Genomic DNA, 19211 nt, shown 5'->3' with positions numbered 1-19211 from the left:
CAGGCGTCGTGTAAGTAAGAACTCAAAGTCATGGCTGCTTGAAAGCTCATCCCAGAGCATGAGGACACTTTTTATAGTTACTTGCCACCCAATGATGGCCTATGGCTGCCTCCTACTTTGGAACTGCCATGCTGAAATCCATCCGGGTTATTGGTGGGGAAAATCAAGTATTTCAGATTCTCCCTTCAGAATGTCATGACGCAACTTCTCCCCTGTCTTCTTGAATTTTTTAGCTATTAAGACAATCAAAAAGTATGCACATCCTATCAGAAAAATAGGCTGTAGCCATGGCTGCCTCAGAAAGTTCCTTGGCATAAACAAGGGATATGATTGCAAGAAAGAGTGAGACACTCAGTACCTGTAGGCAACAATTTTCTTCCATGTTACAAAAAGGTTCTTGGAAAAGTGTGTTTCTAAATAGTTTCGCAGCCAATTGCAAGCTCATCTCATGGATAGAACAATAAAGTTCAAAGATAGAAGACCACTCAATGACCTAATTTCCAATGCAAAGTTTGTGGGCTTGGAGATTGTTCTTGGTTGTTTTGGGAAGGTGCGGAACATCAAAGACAAAGTAAACGTGTTCGTTGTCAACTTCAAAAAATGGCTTATCGCCACACACACCAAGCTTACGTTTGAAGCTCCCTAACCACAGACCACACAGCCTTTATTGTGAAGCCAAGGGGGGGATCGGTGGCCGGGTGATTCCAATTTCGAACACCAGCGCGTGCGGACGTGGAATCACGAGCTCCAGCGGAGCGGTTTTTGCGGCCCGGCCGGGCCGCGGTGCCAGGGAAGACGCAGCGTCTACTGAATACCCGACTATTCTGCCACCCCTGCCGACTGGTTCTGCGGTGTTAAACACTGTATTTTTGCATGCTGACGTTCGTGGCCGCCCGTACCGAGTCGAGGAATTCCATGACACCCGGCAGCGTCTGGAAATGCTCCCCGAAGTCACCGCTTTGGGGCATACCAGATGAACCACGTCTGGGCTGTGACTTTCAAGTCACCCGAGGGAAAGCGGAAGGCCCTTGCCGCCGGCGACCTCGTCGTCAAGGGGCGGCGATGCCTCGTCTTCGACCCGGAAAACCGTGACATCCGTCTCAAGCTTCACTGGATGCTGTACCATGTTCCGGATGACGAGGTGAAGGCGGCGTTGGCACCGTACGGCACTGTAATCGAGGTGGGCACCGAGAAGTGGCGAGTGCAAGGCATTGCGGGCCGGGCGTCGATGACGCGAATGGCTGTCATTCGGCTCAAGCCAGGGCTTACACTGGACGACCTGCCGCATCAGTTGCGCATCGCCGGAGGGCTGGCGCTCGTTGTAGCGCCGGGCAGGGCGCCACTCTGCCTGCGCTGCCAGCGGATCGGCCACATCCGCCGTGACTGCCGCGTGCCCAAGTGTGAGTCGTGCCACCGTTTCGGCCATGACGCTGACCAGTGTGTGAGGACTTATGCAGCGGCCGCAGGTGCCCGAGGCGGCGAGACAAACGCCGAGCACGCCATGGACAAGACAGACGCGGAGGAAGTCGCCGCGAGTGCCGCTACAGCTGCCAAAGACAGTGAGGAGAGAGCTAAGGAAGGCACCGACCCACTAGCGCCTGCAGAGTTGCCGAAGATGACGGAGGCCACGCCAGTTGCCGTGGCCGAGACGAGCTTCGACCAGACATCACCATGCAACGCTGCGCCGGGGAAGGAGGAGGAAGAGGTGAGAGCCGTCGAGCCAACGACGTCTTCTGAGGCGCAGCTAAGTGTCGACGTCGATATGGCTGACACTGGGGTTACGGCCACGAAACGACCACGAGAACTTCGTTCGGATTCAGACTTGGACGCGGTTAAGGTTGGCTATGACTCGAACCCGGAGGAGCTGCCTGTGAAGACGGTGACCACGAGGCGGAGAAAGCCTCGACCCGCACCAATTTGTGTTTCCGAACTCAGAAAACCGGACAGGCCGACCGGCTGACGCGGTCGTGAGCCGGTACTTGGTGCGGTTCTCTAGACGAGGTGAGCCCCTGACATGCGAGGGCGTCTATTTATGTCGGAAACCTGAAATTGTCGACACTTAACGTTCGAGGCTTTGCCTCGCGCCGCAAGCAATATCAGGTAAAGAGGCTCCTAATCGACAAAGGTGGAGATGTCCTCGCAATTCAGGAAACCACAGTTGGAAGTGAACAAAAGACCGCATTCTTAGTGGCTTCTTTCTTGCACTTTCTTGAAGTATGCGTGTCGCGGGCAAATGGTATGTCCGGGGGTTGTATGTTGTTTTTACGAAAATCTTTGAACGCAGAAGTCCAATCAGTAATAGTCGACAATGTTGGTCGACTCGTCATTTGCGACTGTAGTATTTCTAATGTTGAATATCGTATCATAAATGTATATGCCCCAAACGGCATTAACGAAAGGAAAGTGTTTTTTCAGAGCATTGACCAATATTTAGATTCTCAACGTAAAGTTGTCTCGTAAGGTGATTTTAACTGCGTTTGTGGCACACGGGACCGATTTAAAATTACAAGACAAAGCGACAGTAGTGCAATTATTTTAAACGAGTATGATGACGGAATATAGTTTGCAGGATGTCGCGACGTACCAAAGAACCAACGATTGTTTATGGTACACACATTATCAGTCCTCGAGTCATGCCCGTCTTGATAGAGCTTACGTGTCAATTGAGCTTTTAACCGGATATGAAGACTATAATGTGCTGCCGGTATTTTTCTCTGATCACGCACTCGTTTCTTTTATTGTTGGTGGTTTTAAAGAAAAAAACACAGTTTCGTTGGGACCAGTGGAAAATGAATAATAACCTTCTTAAGGATGAAGTTTTTACTGAGACAGTAGATAAATTATTAAGTAAAATGCACCACGTAGGGGCGAGCGCCTGCGAAAAGTGGGAATGGTTTAAGCGCGAAGTTAAATTTAGTGCAATAGAACGATCTAGCATGCTTGCTTACTGGAAAAAGACCGAAGAAAAGTTGCTCCTTGATGACCTTCACCGACTATGCAGACTCGAAAATGAAAACCCAGGCATGCTTTCAGAACAAATTAAGATAGTAAAAAGTAAAATTGCGGACTTAGAGGTGGAAAAGTATAAAGGAGCCATCGTGCAGGCCCGAGCCGCTAAATACATTCTAGGGGAGCAGCCCACCAAACGGGCATTAAGTGCCGAAGCTAAGCATATAAAGGAAAAGAACATAGCCGAAATAGAATACGAAGGCTTAACAAGTAGCCAACCGGAGATTATAGAAAAAGCATTTATGGAATACTATAGTAATCTCTTCCAGCGACACGAGCACGGCAGCGATGCGCAATTTGAAAAATACCTAGTAGCAATGCCCCGTCTCCAAGAAAAGATAACAGAAAAATTAGAAGAACCGATAAGCGTCACAGAGATCGAGAAGGCGATTGAAAAACTGGCAACAAAAAAAGCTCCAGGTCCTGACGGATTAACTGCGGCATTTTACAAAAAAATTTAAACACGATATTGCTGCGCGTCTGCACGACGTAATAACAGAGTCGAATGAGGCAGAAAAGTTACCGCCTTCCTTTCTAAATACCCCTACTGTCCTTATTCCTAAAGTAGATAATGCACACAAATTAAGAAATGTTAAGAACTACAGACCCATTGCTTTAGGCATCGTCGACTATAAAGTATTAATGAAAGTTCTCGCCCGACGACTACAGAATGTTATTTGCGACATAGTAGGTGATCACCAGACCGGGAGGACGAAGAAGAAGTGATTCGAATTTGGTTGCGTTTTTGAGCCTTGCTCTTCTGGATCAAGATTTTAATATTATAAGACGGTCTGAAACATTCGAACTTCATTCGTACGTTGCCTACTTCTGTCCACGGCGAGGTCTGCCGCACTGGGGCTTGCCCTGGTGCCCGTGAATCGACCATGGCCATGCCTACTGTGCCAACGCCACCTTCGCCACATTCCAGTCATCGCGCCTCCACTGATCAGTACAGTCTGCCTTCGTCCGTCTGTGGCAGCTCAATCGCTGAATCAGAACACGACACACCCATGAATAGCGCAGAGGACATCACTGCAGGTCAGCAATGCGCTACAACCTCTTCGCGGCGAGTCATTGTGCCATCCAGTGACATAGAACTCTCCGATTTTGACGACTTGGATTGGACTGATGTCGCCAGGAAAAAGCGAAAAAAGAACAGCCCTAATTCCAGCCCAAGCGTTGAAACAGTCCGCAGTACTGCAGTAGTACCTGAGGGACTTACTGTTATATTTACGCCAGTCGAACAGGGCCAAGTTATTACGTCACTGAGCAGCCTGAGAGTCTCCAATACTCTGGCGAAAACGTTCCCGGAATGCATCCTGGAGATCAGGTACAACAGCCGCCTCAATCTCGTTGCCGTGGACGTGAGAAACGGACAAACAACACGAGGATTGCTACGCTGCACAGAGCTCTGCGGAATCAAAGTCAGAGCATACGAGCCTCTCCCCAGACACTGCGCCACAGGTGTAATCAAAGATGTGGACGCGACGCTGACCGACGAGGAGATCACCAACAACTTGAGATCTCCTGAAAACAGAGTTGCACGTTTGCGACGGCTAGGTAAAAGTTCGGCAATTAAGATCTGTTTCTGCGGATCTTCGCTGCCAAGCTTCGTCTACCTTGGTCTCGTTCGGCATCCAGTTACTCCATTCCAAGAGAAACCTGTCCAATGCCGCAAGTGCTGCCACTATGGACACCGTGAGGCCTCCTGCAAGCACAGCCCTGTGTGCAAGCGCTGCGGTAACACGCACGAGGACAGGGACTCCTGCACTGCTCAAGAGAAGTGCGTAAACTGCGGAGCCGCTCACTCTGCTACATCAACATCCTGTTCTAAATGGTAGCAAGAAAAAAAGACGAGGAATTATGCCAAGGAACATGCAGTCGATTATTATAGTGCCAAAGCTGCAGTTCAAGCATCCGACTGGCCCGAGTTGCCCAGAAAAAGTGAAGGGTCTTCTTCAACAATGCAAGACACCTTGACTAGCACAACTGAAAACCAGCGGCCTGAGAGACCGACCTATGCTACACTAATCAAGCTGCGCAGAAAGGACAAACCAAAGGCACCTCTGACTAAAGAAGGGCCCAGTTCAAACGGAGCAAATCCACTCGAGGATCTGAAAACTACAGGGAGCGCGCCCACCGATCCAAAACAGCGCAGAACAACAAAACGGAGGACTCTGTCCGTTTCAACAGACACAGCTCAAAGCAAGGGGTGGGTCTTGAACCTTCAAGCAGCAGCAAACTTCGCCTGCAGGTTCTTATAATCTGTTGATGCAGAATGGGCCCGCAGCATTCTTACACTACTTCAACTGGCCATTCCCCTTATTCGATCCTTGTAAATGGCGACCTGTAGTCCCCCTGCATCCACCACACCACGGTCTTCTTCAGACCTCACGGTATGGCAGTGGAATTGCCGAAGTTTCCGAAAAAAACGCTGCAGTCTCATCCAGTATATGCAATCGCATACTCCCCCACCCTACATCATCTTTCTACAGGAGCCTCGTACCCTTCCCAATCTTCCTGGATATGTCACATATGTGGCACACAATGATCCTGATAAAGACCACCTTGTGGCAACCCTAGTCAAGCGCGTTCATACCGCCGTCGACTTAACCTTCGACAGCCAGGCCGTTCCACATGTATTACTTGAACTCCTTCCTGCAAATCCACGCACGCGTAACAACCAATCCCTCCGTCTACTCAATATCTACAGCCTCCCTCAAGATCGTCATGCACGGTTTTACAAGTTGTTTGGAGCCGCACGCTGCAAGGGTTGCGCCACATTCATTGGAGGCGATTTTAACGCTCCACATCCAACTTGGGGTTACCCTCGCGACACACCTCAAGGCCGAAAGCTCCACACTTTGATTCAACAACAGAATCTCACTTTACTTACTGATTCATCGACACCCACACGTCTTGGAACCAGCGTTGCACGAGACACGTGCCCAGACCTTACCATGTACCGTGGCACTAAACTTTGCACCTGGCAGAACCTTGAGGAACAGCTCGGCAGTGACCATTCAATTCTTGAAACCCGTATCCACACTAAAGACTCCACAGGGGAAGCACGCCACATCCGTATCACAGACTGGCCTGCCTTTCGCGCATTTTCCTCCTCTTCCTCCGACACACTCACCGATTGGGTGCAGGCACTGCAAACCCGGCTAAACCGACACACGCGCACCCTTACTACCACTCCAGATGCACCGGATATAGACTCCCACTTACTCCATCTGTGGGAAGCACGTCGTAGCCTAACCAAACGGGGGTGACGTCAACGCCGCAACAAGAGGCTAAAACTACGTATTGCCCAACTTACTGTTGATGCTGCAGACTATGATACCAACCTTACTGGTGAAAACTGGCACGCGCTATGTGACAATCTCAATGGCACGCTCGGTACCGCACGAACGTGGTCCCTACTCCGTCACCTCATACAGCCCGGTCAAGCCAAATCGGACAGGGCCAAGGGCATTCATAAACTTCTACGCGCCACTAACCTAACAGACGCCGAATGCCTCACTCAGCTACGACAACGCTATAGCCTTCCCCCTCCTGACGCTCCACGTTACGCGGACTACATGGGTCCCCCCAACACACTCCCTTATCTTAACGCACCGATCGCAGCAATTGAGATTCGCGCTGCACTGACCGACATACGCCGCAACACATCCACTGGTCCTGACCAGGTCCGCTACTCTCTTCTCTACAACCTCTCTGATTCGGACACCACGCAGCTTACTACCTAGTACCTACTTGAACGAGGTGTGGGAGTCGGGTACCCTTCCCAAGGAGTGGAAGGAAGCAACAGTGGTTTTGATTCCCAAGCCTGGCAAACCTCTCTCCTTGGAGAATTTGCGCCCGATTTCTCTTACCTCGTGTCTGGGCAAACTGCTTGAGAAGGTTGTACAGCTTCGCCTCCACAAATTTCTTGCGGACACATCAGCTCTTCCTGACACCCTTTATGGCTACCGTAGTGGCATTTCTACCCAGGACGTACTGCTCCGTCTCCAACATGATGTTTTAGACTCGCCGAGCACTGCCCAATATCGCGCCGTCCTTGCCGCAGATCTTAAGGGGGCCTTTGACAACTTCTCCCACGACCTGGTCCTTGAACAGTTGGCAGCCACTGGCTGCGGAGTGAAAGTGTACAATTACGTCCGCAATTTCCTCCGTGACCGATCTGCCAGCCTCGTCCTTGGTCATCTTCGCTCTCCTTCCGCGCCAGTGGCAAACCGTGGCACACCGCAAGGCTCTGTACTTTCTCCGCTCCTGTTTAACCTTGCCATGCGAGGTCTTCCTCCCCTTCTGGATCAGGTCTCGGATGTCAGACATGCAATTTATGCAGATGACATTACTGTCTGGGTAACGAAAGGCTCCCTCGGACACATAGAGACTCAGCTACAAGAAGCCGCTACTACCATCGAGCACTACGCCCGGCGTGGAGGCCTCACCTGTTCCCCCACGAAGTCAGAATTACTAATCGTGACAAAACACGCTCGCGGACAGACCGACCTCCCCATTACCATCACATTAGACGACAAACCCGTCTTGCGTAAATCGGCCATACGGGTGCTTGGCTTTGTGTTACAATCCAACGCTAAAGCAACTCAAACCCTCCATTAACTCACCACCCAGTGGAACCAAATTATGCACATGCCTTGTCGCGTCTCAAATCGTCGACATGGCCTTAAAGAGGCGGATGCCCTACGCCTTGTCCAGGCCTTGATACACACTCGCTTAACCTACCACCTTCCTTACCACAACCTCACCCAGACCGAACGCACTCGTATGTCTCTATTGCTGCGAAAGGCGCAGAAACTTGCTCTCGGCCTCCCTGTTCGCACAGCCACCGTTTGCCTCGAGAGGCTTGGGGTGACCAACACTCTGGAGGAGCTCATGCAAGCTCATCGGGCTGCCCAGTTGACGCGCTTGCGCTGCACGGCTCAGGGGCGGGCACTCCTTGCCACCCTTGGTTTTCCACCCTGTCCCGCTTGCCTCGCAGCTGAGGGTCTCTCCCCCGCTGCGCGTGCCAGACTCACTGTGGCTCCCATCCCCCGTCATATGAATCCTACCCGCCACTCGGCTAGGCGCGACCATCGCTCGCGCTACCTCCGACGCGCGTATCCGGTAGGTTGCGATACCGTTTGTGCCCTCTTCACGGACGCCAGCCCACAGGGTGTGCGCGGGGGTATTACAGTTGTCGTGGACTCTGATCTCAGGACAGTCCACGCGGCCACTGAGCGTGGTCTTACCGACGTCTCCATCCTGGAAGAACGAGTGGTCGCCAGGGCAATACCAAATACTTTACGAGGGGGAATACAGGACACTCCCCGCAAATACAATGGCCTCGGGGACGACAGGTTTTGCGCACTTTGAATGGGTGGATGTGTCATAGCGTTGCGGTTTTCCCCTTTAGGATCGGAGGGTGAGTGGCGCCGTCTCTCGGTGCGGGATATTTTACTACCGGTGGAACCTTGTTCAGTGTGTGCACGCTGTTCGGTCGCGACGGAGTAGGTCGTCTGTTGAATTCAAAAACCAGCGGACACTTAATTGGTGACTCATTTAAAGGGCGCGTATACGTAGGATCAGCTCTATGTCTACGTTCTGTTATATATAAACCGCACGCATGTAGCTCGATCAGCGAGTATCGAAATTTGTACAGGCGGTTTTGAACGCTGCTCTAATATGTGTGGTTAGTCGTAATCGCACTTCAAAGCAGTAGGGAGCAGCTAATATTAAGCAACTATGTCGATACGTGGAGCACGTCTAGCAGGCACAGCAATGTATTCTCACATACTGCACCGCAAACTAAAGCGCCTGAGAAGGCACCTTGAGTAAACGACCCTAATTTCACGAGCTCGGTATGTCGGGAATTTTACGAAGTGCTGGTTTCGGGAATGTCTGACTGGCACAAAATTCTGATATCAGGAATGGGGTTCTGTGTATTAGTTATGAGACGACTTAATCAAGTGATCCATTTCTCGCTATTTTCATATTGCGAATAGATGGTGCTTTGCAGCAGCCCTAGGCAACAGAAAAGATATTCAGAAAGTTGGGAATAATTTTTTATTACTTCGTGGATAGTCAGCATTATTCCTAATAGACCATGCTGGCCTTGAACAAAGTTGGTTTGGATTTTTTTAGTATTTCTACAATGATAATTGCAGTGCGAACTCAGATTCCACTCATAAATGTCATTCGACAATTCTTTTTTTGAAACAATATTTATTGCACATTGAACAAATATGTTCGAGTCATACATGGTGCACTACAAAAGGACACTGTAGCGTGCCATCCGTAAAGAAGGACGTTGGCACAACATGCGGTGACAAGTCGGGCAATGGCGCAAGTCGCGCTGATAGTCGTCGCGCCCATAGCCGGGCGCCCGCGTTATCGCCCGCTCGCATATGGCATCGTCGGTGACGCATATCGGTCACGTGTTCTGGCGGGAAGAGAAAATGGGAGAGGAGGAGAGTGAAAATAGGGAGAGGGACACACCGAAATTATCCCGCACCACGAGGAGAGGAATCGGCGCGGCCCTCGCTCCGTCTAATGCAAATGAGCGGAGTGTCCTGTATTCCCCCTAGTAAAGTATTTGGCAATACTTTCTACCTCCTTTCTCTCCTCCTCCATGCCCATTCACATTCTCACTGATTCGCAGACGGCCTGTCGGCACTTCCTATATAACACCTTACATCCTTCCACTGCATCTTTACTCGACGCGTTCCTATCCCCCACCTCCCACAATTTCCGGCTGATATGGGTGCCTGGGCACGCAGCCGTCCCCGGTAATGAGCGCGCTCATGCGCTCGCCCGAGACCTCTCACACCGGGCGCCAGGGGAAGACTTTGTCAGCATCCAACCAGCCCCTTATTCCTACAGCACTCACCTTGCAGAGCTACGCCTCGCTCGGCAGCATTATCCGCCTCCTCACCCTTCCCTTACTCGCAGAGACGCCGTAATATGGTGACAACTGCAAACTAACACTTTCCCGACCCCCCTCTTCTACTCTTACCTCCATCCGTCACTCAGCCCGCCTCAGTGCCCGCACTGCGGCGACCGTCCCAACCTTTTTCACATGGTCTGGCAGTGCCAGCTCATTCCCGCCGTCCCACCCAATCCCAATCCCACCCCAACCTCCTGGGAGGAGCGGCTGACCGATGACACGGCCACTGGCCAGCAATCGCTGGTGGACCGCGCCAAGGCGGTCGCCGCCACATATGGGGCCCCGGACTAGGGGCTCCACCCGAGAGTTTGTCACACGTCGCTACAATAAAAGTTTATTCACCAGACCTGTAGTATCCGAGGTAGATCTATTTTGACGAACGTGCACATTGCGAGAAGTGTATTAGAGTTGTGCGATGCTCAACTTGACCTGGGCCCGTTTGCTCGAAGCACTAACCGCGGCTAAAGTTAGCCGCAGTACCTAGGAGAGGGATTTTGAAATCACGTGACTGGCTCGGTAGGGATGCGGGGGAACATGGCGGTGCCCCGGTGAGTGAGCGCCGCTCGCTTTGAAATTAGTATGTCGTTGTATCTGCAATATCGGGCGCGCTCGTCCGCAACGAATGGTGCAGGAGGCTTTCACTTTACCTTACCTCACTTAACTTGCAAAGCATGAGCAATGACCTCGCCACATATTTTAGATAGTCTTTCGATCCTGGCCATTCCTACGCCTAAATGAAAGCGATAATTGTCGGCATGGCAACGTCTTTAGAAAGTGTATTGCCTTGACTCAATCGGCCGGGTATTGATAGCAGACAAAAGCAGACAGCGTCGGTGCATGCTACGAGTGTAGTTACACGCGTGGCACGTGCTGGCGTCTGCAGTAGTGTAATTGTTTAAAGCAAAAAGTCTAAAACAAATTTTGTTTTCCACGTGCGTTCGTCAAAGCCTTATTATGATTATTTACTCCGAATATTTTATAAGAGGAAGGCAATCGAGCGCGAGCCGTAGAATTACACTGCCAGCGTTCTCCTCGATGCTTGGGTAATTCAGGAAAGGTCTATAAGGACGCTGTCTGCTTTTGTGCGCTATCAATACCCGGCCGATTGAGTCAAGGCAGTCCGCTTTCCGAAGACGTTGCCATGCCAACAATTATCGGGTTCATTTAGGCTTAGGAATAGACCTTTAGCAATCAGTATTTATATATACATTATTTACATATCAAGTGCAGATTGCTGTCACTGCCTTCGGAACCTAGCCGCTCAACTTGCTCGCGAGCCTTTTTTCCGTGTCGTCCTCTTCTTTCCTCTTTCAAGAGCTGGCGCGATGACCGCTACAGGGGCATTCACACGAGGGAGAAATCCCGGGGATTTCTCCCCGGCACGCGGATCCCACGACGAAAACGACAGGCTTTGCGATGTGCAAAAGCCTCGCGTTTTCATCTCGTGATGTGCGCGTGCCGGGGAGAAATCCCCGGGATTTCTCCCTCGTGTGAATACCCTACCCCCCCTCTAGTCGAATTGACGATTGAAGGTAGAAAAATGAACTTTGCGGTGCGTTGGTTTGAACACTTTAGTCTCTGGGGACTCCTGACGTGACGGTTGGATATGCGCGGGCTTGAGCCTGTCTATCGATACATTCTCTGTTTTCCCGTTTAACAGTATTTGGAAGTATTTCGGTGTCCTCTTCAAAACCGGAAATGGACCATCGTAGGGTGGTTGGAGACAGCGGCGTAGAGCGTCCTTTCTGACGAAAACGTGTGTGGTTGTTGACAGTTCGCGGCTGACAAAAACAGGGCGTGTCGATGACGGCTTTGTAGGTGTGGGGCGAAGTTGTGACATAGCATCCCTGAGACGGTGAACGTAGTCGGATGAATCGGGGGTGACTAGTATGTCAGGCGGGATGAAATATTCCTGTGGTAAGCGAAGCGTCGTTCCATAGGCAAGTTCGGCGGCTGAGCATGAAAGTTGGTCTCTGAAGACCGTTCGAAGACCCAAAAGCACTAGAGGTAGCGATTCGGTCCAGTGGGTGTGAGCCTCGCGTGCGATGAGTGCGGTCTTCAGCTGACGATGAAATCTCTCAATTATTCCGTTGGCTTCGGGGTGGTAAGCTGTGGTTCTCAGCCTGCTGATACCGAGGAGAGAAGTGAATGCCTTGAAGAGCGCAGATTCGAATTGTCTGCCCCTATCCGTGGTGACAATTGCTGGTACACCGAATCGCGAAATCCACACGTGTAGAAATGATTGTGCGACTGTCTGAGCCGTGATGTCAGAAATTGGAAGCGCCTCAGGCCATCTCGTGAACCTATCAATGACCGTGAGAATATACCTGGAACCTTGCGATTCCGGCATGGGCCCGACGATGTCTAGATGTACATTTTCAAAGCGAGCTTCAGGAAGTTGGAAAGAGCCTGTGGGGCTTTGTGTGTGTCGCTGAATCTTCGCTCTTTGAGATGCCAGGCAATTTTTGGCCCAGCTTCTCACATCAATGTTTATGTTCGGCCAGACATATCGAGAGGTTATGAGCTTCTGTGTTGCTCGTATGCCTGGATGGGATAACCCGTGTAGCGAGTCGAAAAGTTGCCGCCTTAACGAGTAGGGAACGAATGGGCGGGGAGAGCCGGCAGAGATGTCGCAAGTCAGGGTCCTTTCTAGCCCAGGGAGACTGATGTCTTTGAGGTGTAGTGCTCCCGGTGTAGTTTGAAGTCTATGAAGTTCTGAGTCCATATGCTGGGCATCGACCAGTGCGGCCGGAGTCAGAGGCGCGGCATTACCCCCAGTGACTGGGGCTATGCTTGGTCGAGACAATGTGTCTGCGACTACATTCTCCGTGCCCTTTATGTGTCGTATATCCGTCGTGAATTCTGAGATAAAAGACATTTGGCGTAGTTCTCTTGGAGAATGATGTCCGCTGTCTGGCGTGAGTGATTGTATGGCGCCCGCCAGAGGTTTATGATCAGTTAGGATGTGAAATGATCGAGCTTCCAAAAAGGGTCGAAAGTGGCGGATTGCCGAATAGACGGCGAGGAGCTCCCGACCGAAAGTGCTATAGCGTCGCTCTGTAGTTGTAAGTTTGCGGGAAAAGAATGAAATCGGTTGCCATTCGCCGTTGATAAACTGCTGGAGGACAGCGCCTACTGCGACATCTGAGGCATCAGTAAGCAGGCATGTCGGTGCGTCTGCTTTTGGATGTCGAAGCAAGGTGGCACGCGCGATGTGTGTCTTGATGCTGGTGAATGCCTGTGTGGCCGCATCAGTCCATTTAGGAAGGCCTGTTTTCGACGGTGGAAGAATATCTTGAAGAGGCTGGAGCAATGTAGCACAGTGAGGAACTAAACGTCGATAATAATTAACTAAGCCTAGAAAAGCTCTAAGAGCGCGCGCAGACTGAGGTTGCGGATACTCTCGTATGGCGTCCACTTTGCTGGGAAGTGGTCTTAGGCCATGACGGTCAATTTGATGGCCCAGGAAAGAGACGCTCGTTGCACCGAAATGACATTTGGAAGTATTAATCATGAGCCCATTTTCGTCGAGTCGTTGGAAGAGGCTGCGAAGGTGGTGCTTGTGTTCGTCTTCGGATCTGCTCGCAACAAGGATGTCGTCTAGATAGGCGTACACAAAAGGTAATCCGCGGAGGACCTGATCTAAAAATCTTTGAAAAGTCTGGGCAGCATTTCGCAGTCCGAAAGGCATCCGAAGGAATTCGAAGAGTCCGAACGGTGTGGTGATTGCCGTTTTTGAGATATCTTCAGGTGCGACCGGTATCTGATGCTACGCGCGAACAAGATCTACTTTTGAAAATATGATTGCACCATCGAGAATTGACGCAGCATCGTGGATGTGGGGCACCGGATAGCGATCAGGGGTGGTCGCTTGATTGAGGGCGCGATAATCCCCGCAGGGGCGCCAGTCGCGAGGTGTCGATTTTGGAACCATATGTAGCGGTGAAGCCCACGAGCTGGAGGAGGGCCGTATTATGCCCAATTCGAGCATATGGTCGAAAGCTTGCTTGGCGGTCCGGTATTTTTCGGGAGGAAGCCTTCTGGGTCGTGAATAAACGGGGGGTCCTGTCGTCTCGATGTGATGTTGGACGTTGTGTTTGACTTGACTTGTGAAAGTGCAGGGACGTACTAGGGAAGGGAACTCTTGCATAATATCAGTGTAGGGAGAATCCGTCGGGACGAGCAGTGGAGCCAGTCCAATTGATTGCAGCTTCGTGCGTGTCCCTGATACAGAAAGGAGCGTAGTGGCATCAATGAGACGACGGTTGCGGATGTCCACAAGGAGGTTGTAGTGTTGTAGAAAATCTGCTCCGAGGATTGGATGTTGGATGTCTGCGATAGTGAAAATCCAACGCAAAACTCGACGCAATCCTAGGTTGATCGTGAGAGTGCGGACTCCGTAGGTGGGAATGACAGTGCCGTTAGCTGCCTTAAGTTGCGAGGGTTGCTGATTACGACGATCTTGAGCGGTTGGAGGCAATACTGACACCTCGGCGCCAGTGTCAACTAGGAAACGAATTTTTGTGTCCTTATCTGGGAGAAAAAACAGGCAAGGACGACGTTGCAACCGGCCAGGCGTACTCGTCGTCGCTAGTAGCTGGCGTTGCTGTTTCCCGGCGCCGTACAAGTGCATTTCTGGGCGCGGGAGCCGAATGTACGATGATACCAACATTGTTGGTTAGCAGGACTGTAGGACCTGCTACGTCGGCGGGCTGGCGAGTTACTTCGACGTTGTGATGGCGATCGTGAAGGGCGAAGAGCAGCCACCATTTCTGTCAACTGATCCATGCGTCGCTCCATGGCGGTGCAGAAATCTGGGGTCTGTTGTGGAGATTGAGTTGTTTCGTAAACTTCTGGACGGCGTGTCGTTGATACGTCGACAATGCGATCTGCCACGTTTGCGAGGTCATCCAGGGTTGCGCTGTCTGCTGACGCGAGCATCATACGGACGTCGTTGGGCAGACGCTGCAGGAACAATTGTCGCAGAAGTGAGTCCTCAATGGTGGCGTTTCCCAACAAGTGCCTCATCCGACGCAGTAACTGAGAGGGTGTTTTGTCTCCCAGCTCTTCTGTAGTCAGGAGCTGTTGTAGCCGTCGTTGTTCGGATAGGCTGGTGCGTCGAACTAGTTCTGCCTTGAGGGTGTCGTAGGGTGTTAGCGTGGGTGGTGCTAAGATAATATCGCGCACCTCCGCTGCATCTGCTGATGACAACGCGCTTACGACGTGATGGAACCGCGTCTGCTGGTCCGTGATGCGCCGCAAGGCAAATTGTGACTCTATTTGCGCAAACCACAACTGTGGATCCGCGGGCCAGAATGGCGGAAGGCGGACGGCGAGGGCCGCGACTTGGGGCTGCGGCGCTGCAGGAGAGCCGTCTGTTGCCATTGCTGCTCACCTTGATGTTCTGTCATCACGTCCGGGTCACCACTTTTAGCAATCAGTATTTATATATACATTATTTACATATCAAGTGCAGATTGCTGTCACTGCCCTCGGAACCTAGCCGCTCAACTTGCTCGCGAGCCTTTTTTCCGTGTCGTCCTCTTCTTTCCTCTTTCAAGAGCTGGCGCGATGACCAGAATCGAAAGATAATCTAGAAAAATGTGGCGAGGACATTGCTCATGCTTTGAGAGCAGTGAGGTAAGGCAAAGCGAAGGCCTCCTGTACCATTCGTTGCTGACTAACGCGCCCGATATTGCAGCTACAACAACATATTAGTTCCAAAGCGAGCGGCGCTCACTCACAGGGGTACCGCCATGTTTCCCCGCATCACTATCGAACCAGTCGCGTGATTTAAAAAAGCTCCCTCTCCTAGGTACTGCGGCTATCTTTAGCCGCGGCTAGCGCTTCGAGCAAACGGGCCCAGGTTGGCATCCTCAGATTGATCTGGAGAAAGCGTTTGACCGAGTGCAACATACCGTCCTATATAAAGTTTTAGACCATGTACGAGTGGGAAAAGTCATTAGAAAATTTGTACAAATGGCATAAACAAATGGCAAACGGCGTACAACACAAATTATAATTGACGGGAAAGCAGCATTGAGAATTTCTGTGGATTCGTCAGTTAAACAGGGTTGCCCGCTATCACCTTTGTTGGTTAGTGTTTATTTAGAGCCCTTTTGGCGAACTATAATAAATAATACGAGTATTAATGGGTTTTGGTTACAAAATATAGAGGTCAAACTCCAGTCCTATGCCGATGATGTCGCTATTTTTTGTAAAGAGAAGGATAGCATCACAGCAGCAGTCTGTGAAGTGAAGGCCTTCTGCGAGCTTACGGGTTCAGCTGTCAATTGGCAAACGTGCAGCGGCTTATGGCATGGAACATGGGCCACAAAGCCGCACGTTTTTGAAAACATAAATTTTACGTCGACACCTCCGAGGTACTTAGGCGTTCCTCTAGAACATTATAAGAGATCGAACATATACTGGTCATCAGTAGTGCAGAAAACGCGCGAGGCAGCTGGCAAATGGAGAGAGCTACCATTTGCAATATTTTTCTAATCGCTAAACTTTGGTATGTGCTTCAAGTGCTGGCGTGTGTTAGAGTGAATATTCAGAAATTACATCGTGTTTTTGCCGTTTTCATCTGGAGATCGGGAAGGGAGAGAATGCGTCGCGACAATTTGTTTCGTCGCGTCAGTAAGGGAGGGCTATCGTAATCTCACGTGTTCGTTAGGCAGACGGTGTCCCGTTTTATGTTTCTTAGAGAACAAACCAGTCCTGTTCTTCGGACGGTAATTCAAATGACGCTTGCAGATGAAATCCCCTTCTTTGTTGTTTCTTCGTGTAGACCCGAGCAGAGGAAACTCAGCAGTTTTCTTCGAGAAGTGGTCGAAGCGTGTCGTTTTTCGTCTGTGCGTTTTGCTCTTTAATACTTGTCGACGCGGTGACACGCAAGCGCTTAACTCGTGACCTTATTGAAAGTCTTTTTCCTAAACCGTTATATCGTTCCATGTTTTTTGCAGGCCGAGAGCGTAATGTGTTATCTAGAGTTAAAAAGATGACCATTGGGGCAATGGTCATCTTTTTAAAATGTTTTATTAGAAGGGGCTCCTATTAAAACATTTTTTTTCTCCAGTTACACACCAATACACTCCCTGTAAAAACTTGGCTTGAAGGAAAAAAAATTACGTACCGTGGGGCGTTGATTGTTTTTTGTGCAAAAAACCTGAAACTATCGAACGTGTTTTTCTCGACTGCTGGGACGCTTTCCTTTTCTGGGACGTCCTCCAGCGAACTATTAAAAAAGACTTGCCTTTAACCCCCTACGGCATTAGGTTTCTTCCTGTGGAGAAACAAGTTGGAATCCCTGTCGATCTAGTCATGCTCCTGGGCCTGCATGCCACATGGAGAAGTGGAATGGCAGTGAGGCATTCCGACGTTGATGCCCGACCCGTACGCATGTATTTCATAGAATCTATCTGCAGACTAAAATCTGTAAACGCCACTTTGGTTTGTGCGCCTGATTGGGTGTCGATTCTAAACGTGCTTGAGACCTTGAAAGAATTTTAAATTTCACGACCGCGCATAAGTGGTCTTCATGAAGTGAATTTAACAGTGTGATCCTTTTGTATTGTACATGTCCAAACCGGCAATAATAAAAAAAAGGATCGGTGGCCGAGTGGGCTAGCACACACCAGCTCGGAGCACGTGGAGCGAAAGCTCGCGCTGCAGAAGCCAGGGATCCTGGGTTCAATCCCCGCCCGTGCCCGTTTCGATCTGGATGAGCATCGTACCGGTGTGCTTTCGTGTATCACTACTGCGTGGTGCACGCTAAAGACCCCAGGCTAGCGGTTGTACTGCATTGGCTAAATTGCTCATCTACAGCTGGGAGGCTTGTCGTCCGTTGAGGCAGACCAAGTTGTAGGCTGTATAAACATACAAACAACACATTTTTTTTTTCAAGAGCTTTCTTCATGTGACTTCAGTGCCATGAAGCCCTCGTTGGTTTTATTTTATACGCTCGGACCATCCTAGTCACCAGGAGATACAGAATATGACTCAGGAGTCATATTCTGTAACAAAACAAAACAAAACAAAAATGAAAAAAGCCGTAACAAGAGCGCGCGTTACCGGAATTTCTCTCGCTACATCAGTCTGAACGTCATTAAAGTTTAGTATATTACGCGGCTTTTTATGCTTGTCTTTTCCTTTCTGTTGATGCATGAGGCCCATTCTAGTTACATCAGGAATTCATACTTTGGTGGTGGTTCAACAGAACTGCACGTATCATACAGGAGTGACATGCTATAACTAGAGAAACATAATTTCTTTACCTAAAGCCAGACTGTTCACTATCCCGTCGACACGGTATTCCAAAAATAAAAAAGGAAGGGTCTAAATCGAGGCTAATCGCCAAGCAAAGCTAGGATAGCGAGAGAATTTCTGACGCATCATCAAATAAAGGAGAGTGAAGCATTGCGTGGAGAAACGAACTGTTCTCAGCGCCCTACGGAAGAAGTACTTTGTCTAAAACGTTTGCAGCATGGCCCACAAGAAAGGTTCGAGTTTGTAGATCCGCTATTTTCAACCTATAAGTTGATCGCTCGAGCAGTGAAACATTTTAGAAAGCCACTTTCTTGAGCCCGCATTTCCCTTCAATTGCCTCGGCGCCGGTAAAAGCTGACTACGGAATACAGTGAAAGATGGGCCGAGCTTGTAAATAGAAGCAGTTGGCCTTTCGCTGAGCCTACGCATCCAATTACAGCGTATCCCCGAAATATAGTTACAATGTCTTGTATTGTATCACCACAAAAATTAACTACGCACGGTAAAATGACGCCCGTTCCCGATAGCTTAGGCTATTTATTTCCATGTATTCATAGCCGTCATCTGCTGTTTTCGCCTCCCTCATTCGGACATTCCCATCGAGGCCCCTTCGTCGGAAGCTCATCTATCGTAGAGGGAGACGCATATGGTGTTGACACTTTGTGATCTTAAAAAGCATAACTTTATCGTAATTGTCTTTGTCTAATTCCTTTACAATACACCCCCAAAAGCATATCGTAAAAAGCATGTCAGAGCATTTCACAAATACCTAAAAGTGCGACAAGAAGATTCGCATAATTTTCACATCCTTATACAAGCAGTTATTCCCCGTTGATATTTCTCACTAATAAATGAAAGAAACTCAATATCGGTAATAAAATTTAAAAAACAAATGTTGGGACGCCTTAATCTTGTTTACACTCTAGTTTAAAAGATACACAATTTAAGCGGTTATTGAGGTCCAAGATCTATAGATCTA

The sequence above is a fragment of the Ixodes scapularis genome, unplaced genomic scaffold (assembly GCF_016920785.2).
Source record: "Ixodes scapularis isolate PalLabHiFi unplaced genomic scaffold, ASM1692078v2 PGA_scaffold8__174_contigs__length_109621045, whole genome shotgun sequence".
NCBI classification, from domain to species: Eukaryota; Metazoa; Arthropoda; class Arachnida; order Ixodida; family Ixodidae; genus Ixodes; species Ixodes scapularis.
The sequence above is the reverse complement of the archived record's forward strand: the minus strand, read 5'-3'. Positions refer to the sequence as shown.